This window comes from Trachemys scripta, chromosome 1 (assembly GCF_013100865.1).
Source record: "Trachemys scripta elegans isolate TJP31775 chromosome 1, CAS_Tse_1.0, whole genome shotgun sequence".
NCBI classification, from domain to species: Eukaryota; Metazoa; Chordata; order Testudines; family Emydidae; genus Trachemys; species Trachemys scripta.
In genome coordinates, this window is record NC_048298.1 from 69,636,029 (window position 1) to 69,650,069 (window position 14,041).

Here is a 14,041-nt window from a genome sequence, read left to right on the forward strand (position 1 = left end):
CTTACCTGAAAACGCCAATAAAATCTGCTCTGTAAAAACCAAAGAACTCAATTATGGCGAATTTTATTTGCAGCCATTGATTAGATGTTACTGCACACGAACTCCTCACAGCTGTAGGGTTGGAAAGCGCCCATCCAGAAGGCAATTAAAAAAAAAAAAGGAGTATTAAAAAAGGGTCAGAGAAATGAACAAGTTCACCAGCTCCGTTTGCACCTGGAAAGCAGCAGCAGCCGCCTCCTGGGCTCTGTTTCTGATTAAGAATCTTGCTCTTTTACTTTTATTAGTGCCTATGGTTCCTGCTCACCCCTCTGTCCCATCCCCCATCTCCTGCTTTTCTCTTACTGTGCCTCTCTTTGTGGTCGGTAAATGCCATACTATAAATTGCCTGAAGTCCCAGGGGGTGGGGCGAATCAGGTCACCCAGCCGTCTCTATTTCCAGCGCGCAGTTTGCAGCACTGCTTGGGGGTCATCACTTTGCCGGTCCAGAGGACTGATTTGATGTCCTTGATTGTCATTCGCAGGGAACTCCCTCCCAGCCCCCTTGCCCGCTGGGGGGGACAGAGACTAACAGATCCCTGGGATGGGCGATGCCAGCTGAGCAGGTCCACCTATTATTAGTGCTGCCTGATTGGATAGCGGAGGCAGCATCCCCGCCTCTCAGCCAATCAGGCAGCCAGGGCTGGGGGATGATGGGCTGCCTCTCACTGGAGGGATTCCTGGAGAAGCTGCAGTGTGGTGATGCTCTACAAGCTGCACAGCCCCCAGTATCTCTCCTCCTCCTCCACCGCCCAGCCAGCAGCAGCTGAAACTTAACACCCAACACAAAGCGAACCCCACTGAGAGCAGGGGGCTATAGAAACCTGCTGGTGGATGTGGGAGGTCTGCCACACACACACACACACATCTTTTTGTATTGCAGTCTCCTCCCATGAGAGGCAGAGAGAGCGTGTGATTGCTACTAGACAAGAAGGCGAGAGCACTGAAGGACAAACAGACTCCTCCTGCCCTGGTTGCCAGGTAAGGCAGTGGTGTTAGTGCTTCTGCTGCTGCTGGATCTGTCTGCAATGTTTGCTGTCTTGCAGTGACTTGGATTTTGTGGTTACCGGGTGAGGGGGATTAAAAGATGTGTACAGAGAAAGAGAGAGGGAGACCCAGGTGGTCTATTGTGTGGGCGGTGATGAGAGCGCACATGTTCCTGTTAACAGAGGCTGGAAAACAGTTTGTCCGGTGTCTCCTGATTTGAACGCTGGGTTCAATTCTGGCAATCCCCACCCGCCCAGTGTTTCTCCTGTCTCGGAGAAGGCTGCTTTCCAGTCCACTGGAAGGTGGCATGGGACGAAATTGGGGGAGATCGGAGGGGTGGGATTCTGCAGGCTAAAGGAAACTGGAGGTAAAAAACTGAACCTAAAGCAATCAAACTGCTTACAAGCGAGGAAGCAAATCCTCGAACTCCTGCTGTGGGAGAGGGAAAACTGCTTGACTTTACTCGTCTTCCAAGTGGATCTGCCTTTCACTTGACTTGTTCAGCTGGAAATAAATACATGTAATTGTTGGTTTTAAGCGTCAATCACCTGACTTCTCATTCCTTCTCTGACCCCCTCTTGCATGATTGTTTGACACCGAAAAAAGAGTTTCAGTATCAAAAACTTGAAATCTCAGGTAACAAAATAGAGAAGGATTCGTTTCCAAGATTTGCTTGCAATCTTTGAACAGATAGTGTTCTTATTAAGACTTGTTGTTTGAAACACTGGTGTTGTTCTCAAAGCACTATTCCCTGGAGGATCTGCTTTTCTGATGGTAGAGGACTAAATTAATCTGCTTTGTATTGCAGTTTAAAAAAAAAAAAAAACCTTAATTAAATGCCATGACGCCTGCTTCCCTTTCTTAGAAAAAGCTGACAAATTAATTTTCTTTAGATTTTTCATATAACTACATCTTTCTACCTTTAGACTTGCATCTTTCTACTCTCTCTGTCCTCCTCTTTATACTCCCCTTTTGCCTTGTTTTCTAATATTTTGCAGTGTGTATATTATGGGCACAGAGGGTGCTAATATGGGTTCAAAACTGTGTTTAAAAGTTAAATGTGTATTGGCTTAGGCACCTATCACATTACAAAAAGTTTAGGGAGTATAGACAAAAAGTGGCACAAATGTTTAATAATTTTTCACAGAAAATGGTGGTTCTTTTTTGTTTTAAGTCTTGTAAAATAAAGACCTCAAACAACTACAAGCTTCTAGCCCTGAGCAGAGTAAGTAAATTAAATGTACTCATTGTAATGAGCCTTTATGGCAGTTTTAACAATGTGTAATTCAATCATCACTGATACAAGCTGCCTTTTACCATTATTCATCAGACCCAGCTGAATGATTTCTGTCAGATGGGAAGTAGAAGAGAGAAATCTCTAGGTAAATGTAACTGGAAAGCTTTCCAAGAGGAGTCCTAAATGAGCACAGAAAAGCACTTGGCCACAATCTGCAGACAGATGTTAGTATCTAAATAAATCTTTTCCTTTGATTGTCAGGGGGGAAGTCAAGTCTTATTTTTCTTACTTAATATCTATTTGTGAATGAAGAAGAGGGATCTCTGTGCTTAGATGACTATGACCTTTTACATTTAGTGTAAAATGCTGTATTTCAATAGTATTTCCCTATCTTTCAAATGCTGTATTTTCTATACAAAGGTCAGTACAGTAATTTTAGATACTTGTGTGTTGTCGCCTGCAACCAGACCCTCATTCTGTCAACTACATATTGATCCTCTGAACAGATATCCTATTTTGCCATCCGTGTTTCATGTTCATCATTCTTATGCATTTTAAAAAGCGCTTTTTCATCTGTAAGAGTTATTTCTTCTTCAAAACCAGACATTACCAGCAGTTGTAGATCTGAGAGGAGACCACCTCCCTTGTGGAGTGGCATCCAGAATTACATAAATGTAATTATTTTAGGGGTGATCTCAAACCAATATTTAAAAACAACACAATACCTATAACCTTCCTGCTCTTTTAAGAAATGATAGATTTGGCTACAATGACAAATGGGCAATAAATTAATTTACCTTTAGTATAGTGTATGTATGTAGGAATTAATAAGCATTAGTCATGGTAAAATGGACAAATAGCAAAAGTATAGGGGAATTCCTTATATTCCTTCCTGATATGGTCAGAATAGTATTTTCTTGTCTTTATTGGGAAAAAATAAAACTTGACCTGGCTTTATGTCTGAGAGACATTTTTTTTCTCTCCAGGTTTTTGCAGTTGTAGTTCTATTAGTAGTGTCCAAAGGGAATATACCTCAATATGGTATGTTACTTGACTTGTGATGTAGTTGCTCAAAATTTGAATACATGCTGTTCACAAAATGAAAAGTATGTAGCTTGGAAACTATATAGCTTAAAAACATAGTGCAGATAGCCTGAGTGAAAAGAGATAATTTTAAAAAGAACCACAGGGCAGAGGATAATGACATACTGTAGGAAATTATCGTACTACTGCACTTGCAAAAGCATGAAATGTCCTAGTGTAGCCATTTCATACAAACCCAATTTTCCTTCACGTTAAGAGCGCCTAAGTGAGCCATATTAATGTTTGATGCAAAAGATGCTAAATCTATTTTCAAGTATTTATACTGGACTTTTAAGCATTAGCCCATAGATCAAGAGTACTTGTTTGCTTTTCTACACATAAGTATAAAAATAGTTGTTTACAATGTATAATAGTAGCGTAAATGAAATATAGGAAACTCCATAAGAGATCAGATTAGCAATTTATCCTGCCAATAAATCATGGCTACAGAATAATATTTGGTTTACAATACAAAACTTTATCACATCTTATTCTTAACGTAAACCAAATATCTGGAAAACACTCACTGTCTTATATTGGCTTGATAGTTTTAAGGATGTAAGAGAACTGGAAAAAATCTGCATTTGTCCAATTACCATAAAGAAACCATAAGCATAAACTCAGGTGGTTTTCCCCCCCACCCACCCACCCACACACACACATAATCTTTTGACAGGTTCACTATCGCTATATTATATATATTATAGCGCAGGGTCTTAACACAAGTTTTTAGAGCCATTCACCCTTCTGGAACTCAAAGTTAATTGATGCCTCAGATGAAACAGAAACTCTTATTTGTCATACTGTGTCTTGCCTATACAACAATATATAGGATGTTACCGTTTAGGAGATCCTGGTATATAGAATGTTACTGGTAAATGAGATCAAAGTAAAGATGACAGTGCATCCTTATGACATTACATGCTGAGAGACACCAAAGTTCACAATAATATTGTAAAGGGCAAGCAAAGATTTCCCAACGTTCTCAAATAAAAACATGGAAGCATCATTACTTATAGATTCCATGTTCTTCTCAAATGTGCTTATGCAGCGCATCTTCATGTTCAACTTTACAAAGAAAAATATCTGACCACTTTGGGTTACTTTGATCCTTTACAGGATATGTTTGTTTTAAACATTATTCTGTATCTTGGAAGAGCTTAATTAGAAATACACATAAGGGAAGCTTGCTAGCCAACTATGAATTTGTATTTACCAGTGACATTTACAAAAGATACTTCAGGTTAAAATAAAAGCATTTGCCAAACTGAATAAACAAATCATTATGTTAACAAATATTTTCAGGATCTTTATATATGAAAGTCCTCTTTGCTACAATCGGCTTAACTCATTCGTGATACACTCCAATCAAAGAGAGAGGATTACAAAATGCTGGAAATAATATTGTATCTTTTTCAAAAAATAACAGAGTAGTGGAGAGTTCAGCATTAAAAAGAGGACATCTATATAGGGCTTTTAGTGGTTCTTTGGATGAAAGACTAAGACCAGCTAGAGACAATGCTAATATGCTGTCTGTCTAAATCTTTCTCTTTACTCAGGATTTATGTGGATTTGAGGAAAGGTTGTTTATATAAACAATGAGTGAAAAACTTGCCCAGTCAAACAAAATGGAAATCTACACTTAGACGTTTTTTGTTCTAAAGGAGAATATATTTTTGTATGCAAGACTTATGATTTGAAAGTATGAGACCGGCTGTGATAAAACTGTTTTCTAATACTTTTATCAGCTGTTGCAATCAAAATGTTTTTTATATTAAGCTCTTATTTATTCAAGGGATTTTATGAGTAGGCTATCATCAGTTTTATGGATTTTCAGTTTTTTGGGTTATTAAAAATCCTTACCAAAGAGTTTAGTATTTTCTTACTATGTTTTTATTTGTCTTTGGGAACTCCCCCAAAACTGCATGCATTTAATGTCTTCTTTTCTTTCTAGAGGGACTGGGGCCTCCCTCTTTAAGATTCTCAAACGTTTGCTAAGTCAAGACATCACTTTCTCTTTCAGCCAATTAGCTATTACCTAAAATAAGTGTTTTAACATTCAGCAGTTGTTAATTGTAACATTAATATAAAATCTCTTAGTTAACTGTGATTTAAAAATAATTATGATTACTTAACTGCCTTAAGGGTAAATTTCCAATGACTCTTCAGGATATATGGATAAGCACAATTTTATCATGGTGTGCCTACGTAGTAGAACTGATGCTGTGTGTTGTCTGCTCGATGCGTTTTGTCTGCTCACTGCTGATTTAACAGAGTTTGTTATAATCCTGTTTACCTATTCTGTTTGATACTTTTTGTCTGAAGAAATAATTTTATTGCAATGAGGGTGAAATTCAATTCACCAGTGTAATGTGGGGGAGCTAGGGAGACACAAATCTACCACTATCCAACCTGGATCCAAGACATAAATCTGTAGAAAAGAACCTCATCCCTGTCACTTGGTGACTGAACCTTTAAGAGGTGATGGGTCCAGCCCCAACCTGTGATGCACTTAGCGACACTTAGTTCGGGGTTTTTTGTTTTTGTTTTTTTTAAAGCAAAGCTCATGGCAAGCAGGTCATGTGGCTAAAATCAAGCCTTCTGGGGTGGCTATAAAAGCAGAAGCCTCTGGAGAACCAAGGAGGAGAGAGAGAAGAGAGGCTCTGCAAAGCAGATTTGGGCCCTGGCTATTGGAAAGCAGGGAAAGCTGGCTTGAACCACTCCCCAGTCCCATGGAGAACTGTAGAATCCTTAACAAGGAGGAAGGGTTTGCACCTGAGGGGCCAAAGGAGACTATTTTTTATAAAGGCTTAATAAATTGGACCCCAAGAATGGGAATATTACTCTAAGTACTTTGGACTGTGAACAAGTTATTTGGGGAGTGGCAAGAGGGTGACATACTGCACCCTGTGAGCTGAAATGTGACCATTGCACATTTGTACCACTTAGAAATGTAGGTCAGTCCAATGGTCCATCCAGTTCAGTACCCTCTCTCTGACAATGATCAATACCAGATGCCTTAAAGTAAGAAGTACACCCACACAGAGGCTCTGACTTCCAAAGTTCTTGGGGGTGGGATGCTCCATCTCCTCTCTGCCCCAGGCCCTGCCCCCGCTCCACCCGTTCTCCCAAGTCCCCGCCCAACCTCTTCTCACCCTGCCTCTTCCTGTCCTCCATGCTCTGTCCCCCACCTCTTCCCACCCTGTTCTGCCTCCTCCCCTGCTTCTTCCTGCTCCTCCCCCCTGTACCTCCTGCATGCTGTTGAACAGCTGATCACCGGCAGGCAGGAGTCGCTGAGGGGGGGGGGGAGAGCAGGGAGAGCTGATCATCAGGGCTGCCAGTGGGTGCTGACCACCCACTATTTTTTTTTTTTGTGTGTGGGGGTGCTCCAGCCCTGGAATACGCATGGATTCGGCACCTATGCACCCACATAATGGGCAGCTAGCAATAATCTTCCAATAGGCTTACTTTCTTCTTAATTCCAGGTGTTTAGTGGTTAATTTATGAATGGCATGAAGGTTTTTATCCCCTATACATTTTTGTCCTATCTAATGAAACTGCTGGTATTATTATTAACCATTGTCTCCTCTTTGAATTCAATTAACAAGCCTTGGAACACTGGGGAAGTTCCAGAGGGCTGGGAAAAAGCTAATTGTGCCAATATTTTAAAAGGATAAATGGAATAACCCGAGAAACTTTAGAACAGATAGCCTGACACGGCGCCTGGACAACAACATGGAAAAGTTGATGGGGAATGCAATCAGTAGAGAATTAAAAGATGCCAATAATTAATGCCAATCAACATGATTTTATGGAAAATAGGTTTTTGTCAAACTTGATAATGTTTTTTTTTTTTTTTTTTTTTTGGAATCACAAGTTTGGCTGACATAATATACTTAGCCCCCATGACATTCTGATTTTAAAAAACAAAACAGAAACTCACTATACAACAGGTTTCAGCGTAGCAGCAGTGTTAGTCTATATCCACAAAAAGAACAGGAGTACTTGTGGCACCTTAGAGACTAACAAATTTATTAGAGCATAAGCTTTCGTGGACTACAGCCCACTTCTTCAGATGCACCTGTAGAGAATCCAAAATTCTTATTGTGTGGTTTGGCTTTTAAAGTCTCTTTTAGCATTTGAGCAGTACCTAATCCTTTATCCAGATATACTGATATATCTTTGCTCAGAAATATCTTAAATATTTATCATTTCCCCCTAAGCTCCCATTTCCAAGAGCTCCTTTTTAATATAGATGTCTCCTGATGATCCTCAATCAACATTTTTAAGGCATGTCTGTTATGGTGCTTAGCTACATTGACTATGTTTATGGAATCATTCTAAATTAATAGATGGACAAGCAGAAGTTAGTGGGCAGACAGTGCTGGGAGAAAGATTTATTCAGAAGATAACAGTTACCAGGAAGATAAAATCAATCTATCTTTTTCTCTCACTCCTCATGTATTTCTGACTATTTACTTNAGCATAAGCTTTCGTGGACTACAGCCCACTTCTTCAGATGCACCGAAGAAGTGGGCTGTAGTCCACGAAAGCTTATGCTGTAATAAATATGTTAGTCTCTAAGGTGCCACAAGTACTCCTGTTCTTTTCACTATACAACATCAGTGCAACCCCTATTAAATCAAAGAAAAGCTGGTTAAGTGATGATTACAAAAATAATTATAAATGGGGAATCATCATTTAGAGAGGGTATTTCTAGTGGGATGTCCAGAGATCTTTTCTCAGCCCAATACTGTTCAATATCTTTATCAATGATCTGGAAGAACATTCGCAAATCCACACAAAAATTGAAGTGGGAAATAGTGGTGGGGCAAGACTGTTATACAAACTGATCTGGATTGGTTAGTAAAGTGGAATGAATTGAGCAATATACAAATGCATATTTGTAAGGTCATAGTTCTAGAAACAAAGAATATCAATGACACTTACAGTTCCCCTACTTATATCCTGGAAAGATGTGAGACTGAAAAGGACTTAGGTGGTTCGGTAGATAAGCAATTGAATGTGAACGACCAGTGTGATTCTGTATCTCAGAGGGAAATATGCAATTCTTGGATGTATAAGCAGGGAAATATCCAGTAGGAGTAGGTGGTTTTATCACTTTATATGTCATTGGTGAGACTATTGTTGGAAAAATGTGTACAGTTTTAGTGTCCAAACTTCAAAAAAGATGGTGACCAATTGGAAATGGCTCAGAAAAAAGCTACAAGAGAATAATATTAGGTCTAGGAAACGTCTTCTAGCGAGAAACTAAAGAAGATTAATCTATTTAGTTTATCTAAGAGGTTAGAAGGTGCCTTGATCTTGGGCTACATGGAGAAAAGGTTTCTGATAGTTAGAACATTCTTTAATGAATCAGAAAAGGCACAATGAGATGCAATGGTTGGATTCTGAAGCTAGACAAATTCAGACTAGAAATAAGGCACAGTTGTTTCTTTTAAATAGTGAGAATAATTAACCATTGGAATAATTTACCTAGGGATTCTTGGTCACTTGAAGTCTTTAAAACAAGACTTGATCTCTTTTCTCTTAAAAAAAGTTATAGCTCAAACAACAGTTATGGAGTTCTTGCAGAAATTACTGGGTGAAGTTCTTTGGCCTGTGTATGCAGGAGCTCAAACTAGATGACCATAATGGTCCTTTCTGGCCTTAAAATATATGAATCTCTGAGCCTTTTAGCCCGAATATCTTGTGGCAGTGAGTTCCGTAGACTGAATAATTCATTGTGTAAAAGAGTAAAGTATTTTCCTTGGGTAGGGATAGGGTACAGAGGGACCTAGACAAATTAGAGGATTGGGCCAAAAGAAATCTGATGAGGTTCAACAAGGACAAGTGCAGAGTCCTGCACTAGGACAGAAGAATCGCATGCACTGCTACAGACTAGGGACTGAATGGCTAGGCAGCAGTTCTGCAGAAAAGGACGTAGGGGTTACAGTGGACGAGAAGCTGGATATGAGTCAACAGTGTGCCCTTGTCACTAAGAAGGCTAACTGTATTTTGGGCTGTATAAGTAAGGACATTGCCAGCAGATCGAGGGAGGTGATCATTCCCCTCTATTCGACATTGGTGTGGCCTCATCTGGAGTAATGTGTCCAGTTTTGGGCCCCACACTACAAGAAGGATGTGGAAAAATTGGAAAGAGTCCAGCGGAGGGTAACGAAAATGATTAGGGGGCTGGAGCACATGACTTATGAGGAGAGGCTGAGGGAACTGGGATTGTTTAGTCTGCAGAAGAGAAGAATGAGGGGGAATTTGATAGCTGCTTTCAACTACCTGAAAGGGGGTTCCAAAGAGGATGGATCTAGACTGTTCTCAGTGGTACCAGATGACAGAACAAGGAGTAATGGTCTCAAGTTGCAGTGGGAGAGGTTTAGGTTGGATATTAGGAAAAACTTTTTCTTTAGGAGGGTGGTGAAGCACTGGAATGGGTTACCTAGGGAGGTGATGGAATCTCCTTCCTTAGAGGTTTTCAAGGTCAGGGTTGACAAAGCCCTGGCTGGGATGATTTAGTTGGGAATTGGTCCTGCTTTGAGCAGGGGGTTGGACTAGATGACCTCCTGAGGTCCCTTCCAACCCTGATATTCTATGATTGTATGATTTCTTTTATCACTTTAATCTGTGGCCTTTACATTTCAGAGAGTATATTCCTGATTCTTGTAATATTGGGAGCATGTATTTGAGCTGATCTAAAGCCTGTTGTAAGTCTTCACATTGACTTCTGTGGGCTTTGGATAAGTCTCTATGACTCTCTTATATGAGTCTCTCAATGCCTCAAATTATATTTTATCAATGAGAATTCTGCTTAAAAAGTGATGATACAATAGGGCTCTCTGCTAGGTCCTTCTAGTGTTCCTACATAATATTAGGCATACAGATAGTTTGCTTTCTCACTTTTCCCTAGCACTACTTTTCCAGGCAATAATTAGATTAAATGCTGGGTGAATCAGTTTGGATCCTAAATGAATGAACCATTTATTTTTACTCTTTCTATCTTTTAGCCTGTTTCCAATCCATGACAGAATTCTCTCTCTCTCTCTCTCTCTCTCTCAAGATTACTTTACCGGCATTAGTGATGGACTTTATCAAAGTATTTTTTTTAAAATCCAAGTAAAGCTACAGGTGGTTCTTTAGCATGTCTTGTGCAAGATTTAAGGCCACTGAATCTACATAGTGGATGGATTTTGTAGGTCTGTAATATGCTTACATCCAGCAACATGGCTCATGCCAGGCTTTGAAAGGCCAGTTTGGATACCCCTTCTTTAGTATACAAACTCCTCCCAAAGTAGCCGCTACCTCAAGGGTCCTCTTCTAAACAAACCTAATGGCGGTCTTGTGTTATGTGGATGGCATTGTCCTGGACCTCTGAACCAGAAGGAATTTCATTGTGCATGTACTACCTTGCTCCAGGGTAACTTTATCTTGTATGCATCACCTTCCAGACCCTAGGTGCTAGGAAATTATATTTACATACACACGCCATAGACCAGGGTCGGCAACCTTTCAGAAGTGGTGTGCCGAGTCTTCATTTATTCACCCTAATTTAAGGTTTCGTGTGCCAGTACTACATTTTAACGTTTTAGAAGGTCTCTTTCTATAAGTCTATAATATATAACTAAACTATTGTTGTATGTGAAGTAAATAAGGTTTTTAAAATGTTTAAGAAGCTTCATTTAAAATTAAATTATAATGCTGAGCCCCCCGGACCGGTGGCCAGCACCCGGGCAGTGTGAGTGCCACTGAAAATCAGCTCGCGTGCTGCCTTTGGCACGCGTGCCATAGGTTGCCTACCCCTGCCATAGACTGTTGCCACTGTTTATAAGTGAGTCCTTTTCATTTTCAGTGAACTGCTTTGGTGAACTGACAAGAAAGGATGGTTGGAAGGGGCTCTTCTCCTCTGGGTGTGTCACTGAGTTGTAGAAAATGGGAAATTAGGTGGCTCAGGCATAATTGAAAAGATGCTTATTGGGGTGGGTGGAGCAACATCAATCTTCTAGATTTCTTGTGCCTGAAATTAAGAAATGATGTTTCTATTTGAAGGGTCCAAATGTTTAAGTAAACATACATTTGGTAAGCTATTGCTTTTGATATAAATCTACGAATTGATCACCTTTTTATTCTTCTACACTGCATTTTACCATTGCTGTTTCCTGTTTAATAATAATCAGGACACATCATGAATTTGTTCCTCACTTTGATCTTTCTGAGTAACTGATGGTTAAAGCAGAGAGACAAGGGGAACATGTTCAAGTGACCTTGGCAGAGGTCAAATAGATCTGCATGATATACTAGAATTGCTTAAAGCTATGAGCAATCTGATGTGTATTGCTTTTATTTTTATAAATACTTGCAAAATGGGATTGGAATGAGGTTTTATATATTAATGTGTATTTAGTACCGTTTAAACATGTTGGGATAAGTGCTAAAACAGAAGCATTCCGAGAAAAATCAGCTGGGACAAAATAAGCTTGCAGGCATCTAATCTAACTCTATGCACTGTTGCATTTGTTCTTTTCAAAATTTATATCCATTTTTACTGACCTTGACAATGACTTACATTTATTTTAATACATGATCTTCAAAAGTTGGATTTACCACTTGTACATTAATTAAGATCACTGTTAGCTGGTTACACATGAAAATTAATTTCTTTATAAATGTGGACAGAAATCCTGTACTTTTAAAGGTGAATAAGGCATAGAACCCACTATGAAAATCAGCAGTGTCTAAGAAAATAGTGGCACTAAATATTTCTAGCTCCCAATCAGGCAGCTACAAGAAGCTGCAATCTTAAATTGATCACTGTTTACCCAAATGTCAACTGACTTCCAAAGTAATAAACAGCTAAGTGTTTACTAAAGGTGATGAATCAGATTCCTGGAGGAATAATTGAGACTGTCTACTCTGACTATTCTTGAAGGATTCAAACGCATCCCTAAAGCCAAAATTTATTTCTGCTTTTCTGACTAACTTGTGGACCTCTTTATCCGTCAATTGGATTCTAAAATGCACGTATCACATCTTGGTGAGATGAAAGATAATCAGTGCTAGCATAATGAAAGACGACAGTGGCCCTCTATTGGAATTCCCTTTTTTAAATATCAACATGAGTTTTGAGTAGCATATAACTAATCAATTTGCATTTTTATTGGGTTGAAATTTGGCTCTAAGCAATGGCTTTTTTTATTCAAATAATTTTTTGGTTTTTAAAAAGACATAAAACAGTTCAGCAGTCTTAAGGGCTCATTTCAGAGCTACAAAGGCAAATTCTTTGCTGTAAATTGACTCAACTTACTCGCAAACCATATGGTGCTCTCTCTCCCACACTGCAGTTTCAGTACAATGGACACCTTCCTGAGATGAACTAAAGCCATCTCCTCTGAGGAACTTCGTATGTACAATTTGTAGTGTGTTAGCCTTGTAGGTTCTCAAGAAGATGAAGGAGTGTAAAGTTAGGGAGATCTGTTGCTGATGCACTAGGGTAGAAGGAAGGGCTCAACATGAGTATGTAGAAAGTAGTGAGCCTTGTTGAAGGTAGAGCTTTTAGTATGATAGTGTAAAAGGTTGAGCACATTTGTTCCAACTGCTAGGCCAAACATTTTCTACCATACAGGTTATTCTGAGGATAAATTGTATTGCCCCATCATTGTAGTATCTGAGCACATCAAGTATCTAGAAACAAGTAGGCATGCAAAATGTTGGCGTTTGTCTAGTCCTTCCCTAGTTACACCCACGATACTACTAGGGCTGCATAAATGAAGTTGCTTTAAGCAGGCTTAGTGGTAATTATGCTGCTCAAATTCTCAGTACAGTTTCTGGGTCAGCTATGATGTCAATAATTTTAAAGTTCTAACACAACTCAAATGTTTCCTTTGAAATCTCCATAAGGGTCAGATTTAAGCCATTTAGGTAAGGGCACTTTAATTTAAAACTGTTGTTCCATCGTCAGTCAGATCACGCTTTCGCGTCTTCATGAAGCTATTGCACACATGATCAGACTGCCCACTTTACCATCTGAAATTATAACAGGGCTTGGTGAAGTTAAAGATAATGGCCTATGTTCAGTCCATGCCTGCATGGGTATATAAGGAGGGGGGGAAATGTGTACAGTATTAAAGAGTAGCTGCAAAAATCTGTGCCCATGATGTTGGGGTAAATATGATATATATCATAACACTACCTGCCAGAGTGAGACTGTTGCTTTAACAGGGCTAGGAGCATGGAATGAGCAAATTCACCACAAGGTCAGCCAGAGTCCTGGCAAATGTGTACATAGTCATTCACAATAAGCACAAGCTGGCAGCAATCACAGCAAGTGAGTTGCTCAGAAGACCAGGAAAAGTAGCATGTGCCCTGTAGCACATACAGGGCAGCCTGAAATGGAAGCCTGCACTGATGGAAGGTTTCTTGTTGCAAAACCGGTTGCTGTCCCATATTCCCTTGCGTTTGTGCAGGACTTGGTGCTTTGTGGCACACTCCGCTCTGAACATCCTTGCTTTTGTGCATTTAAGTCACATCTTTCTTTTAAAGCATAGTTCTATAAAATGTAATTTCCTTTCATAGGAGAAGTTTAATTCCATCTTCTAAATTTTAATTTAGATTTCAAAGCACCCGTGAATAAGCTATGTGAATGATGAAGAAAGTTGCACAAAACAAATCATCCCGTGTCAATCATAATTT

The 14,041-nt window shown here is 39.5% G+C and overlaps 1 protein-coding gene across 4 annotated transcripts in view; it reads left to right on the plus strand.

The window, feature by feature from the left end:
- The first annotated feature begins 712 nt into the window (after positions 1-712).
- SYT1 (synaptotagmin 1) overlaps positions 713-14,041 on the plus strand; it is a 506,808-nt gene continuing 493,479 nt past the window's right edge. For all 4 annotated transcript variants that reach the window (XM_034772011.1, XM_034772036.1, XM_034772021.1 and 1 more), the window contains exon 1: positions 713-1,017. The gene's annotated coding sequence lies outside the window, so the exon portion shown is untranslated. The remainder of the gene's footprint in view (positions 1,018-14,041) is intronic.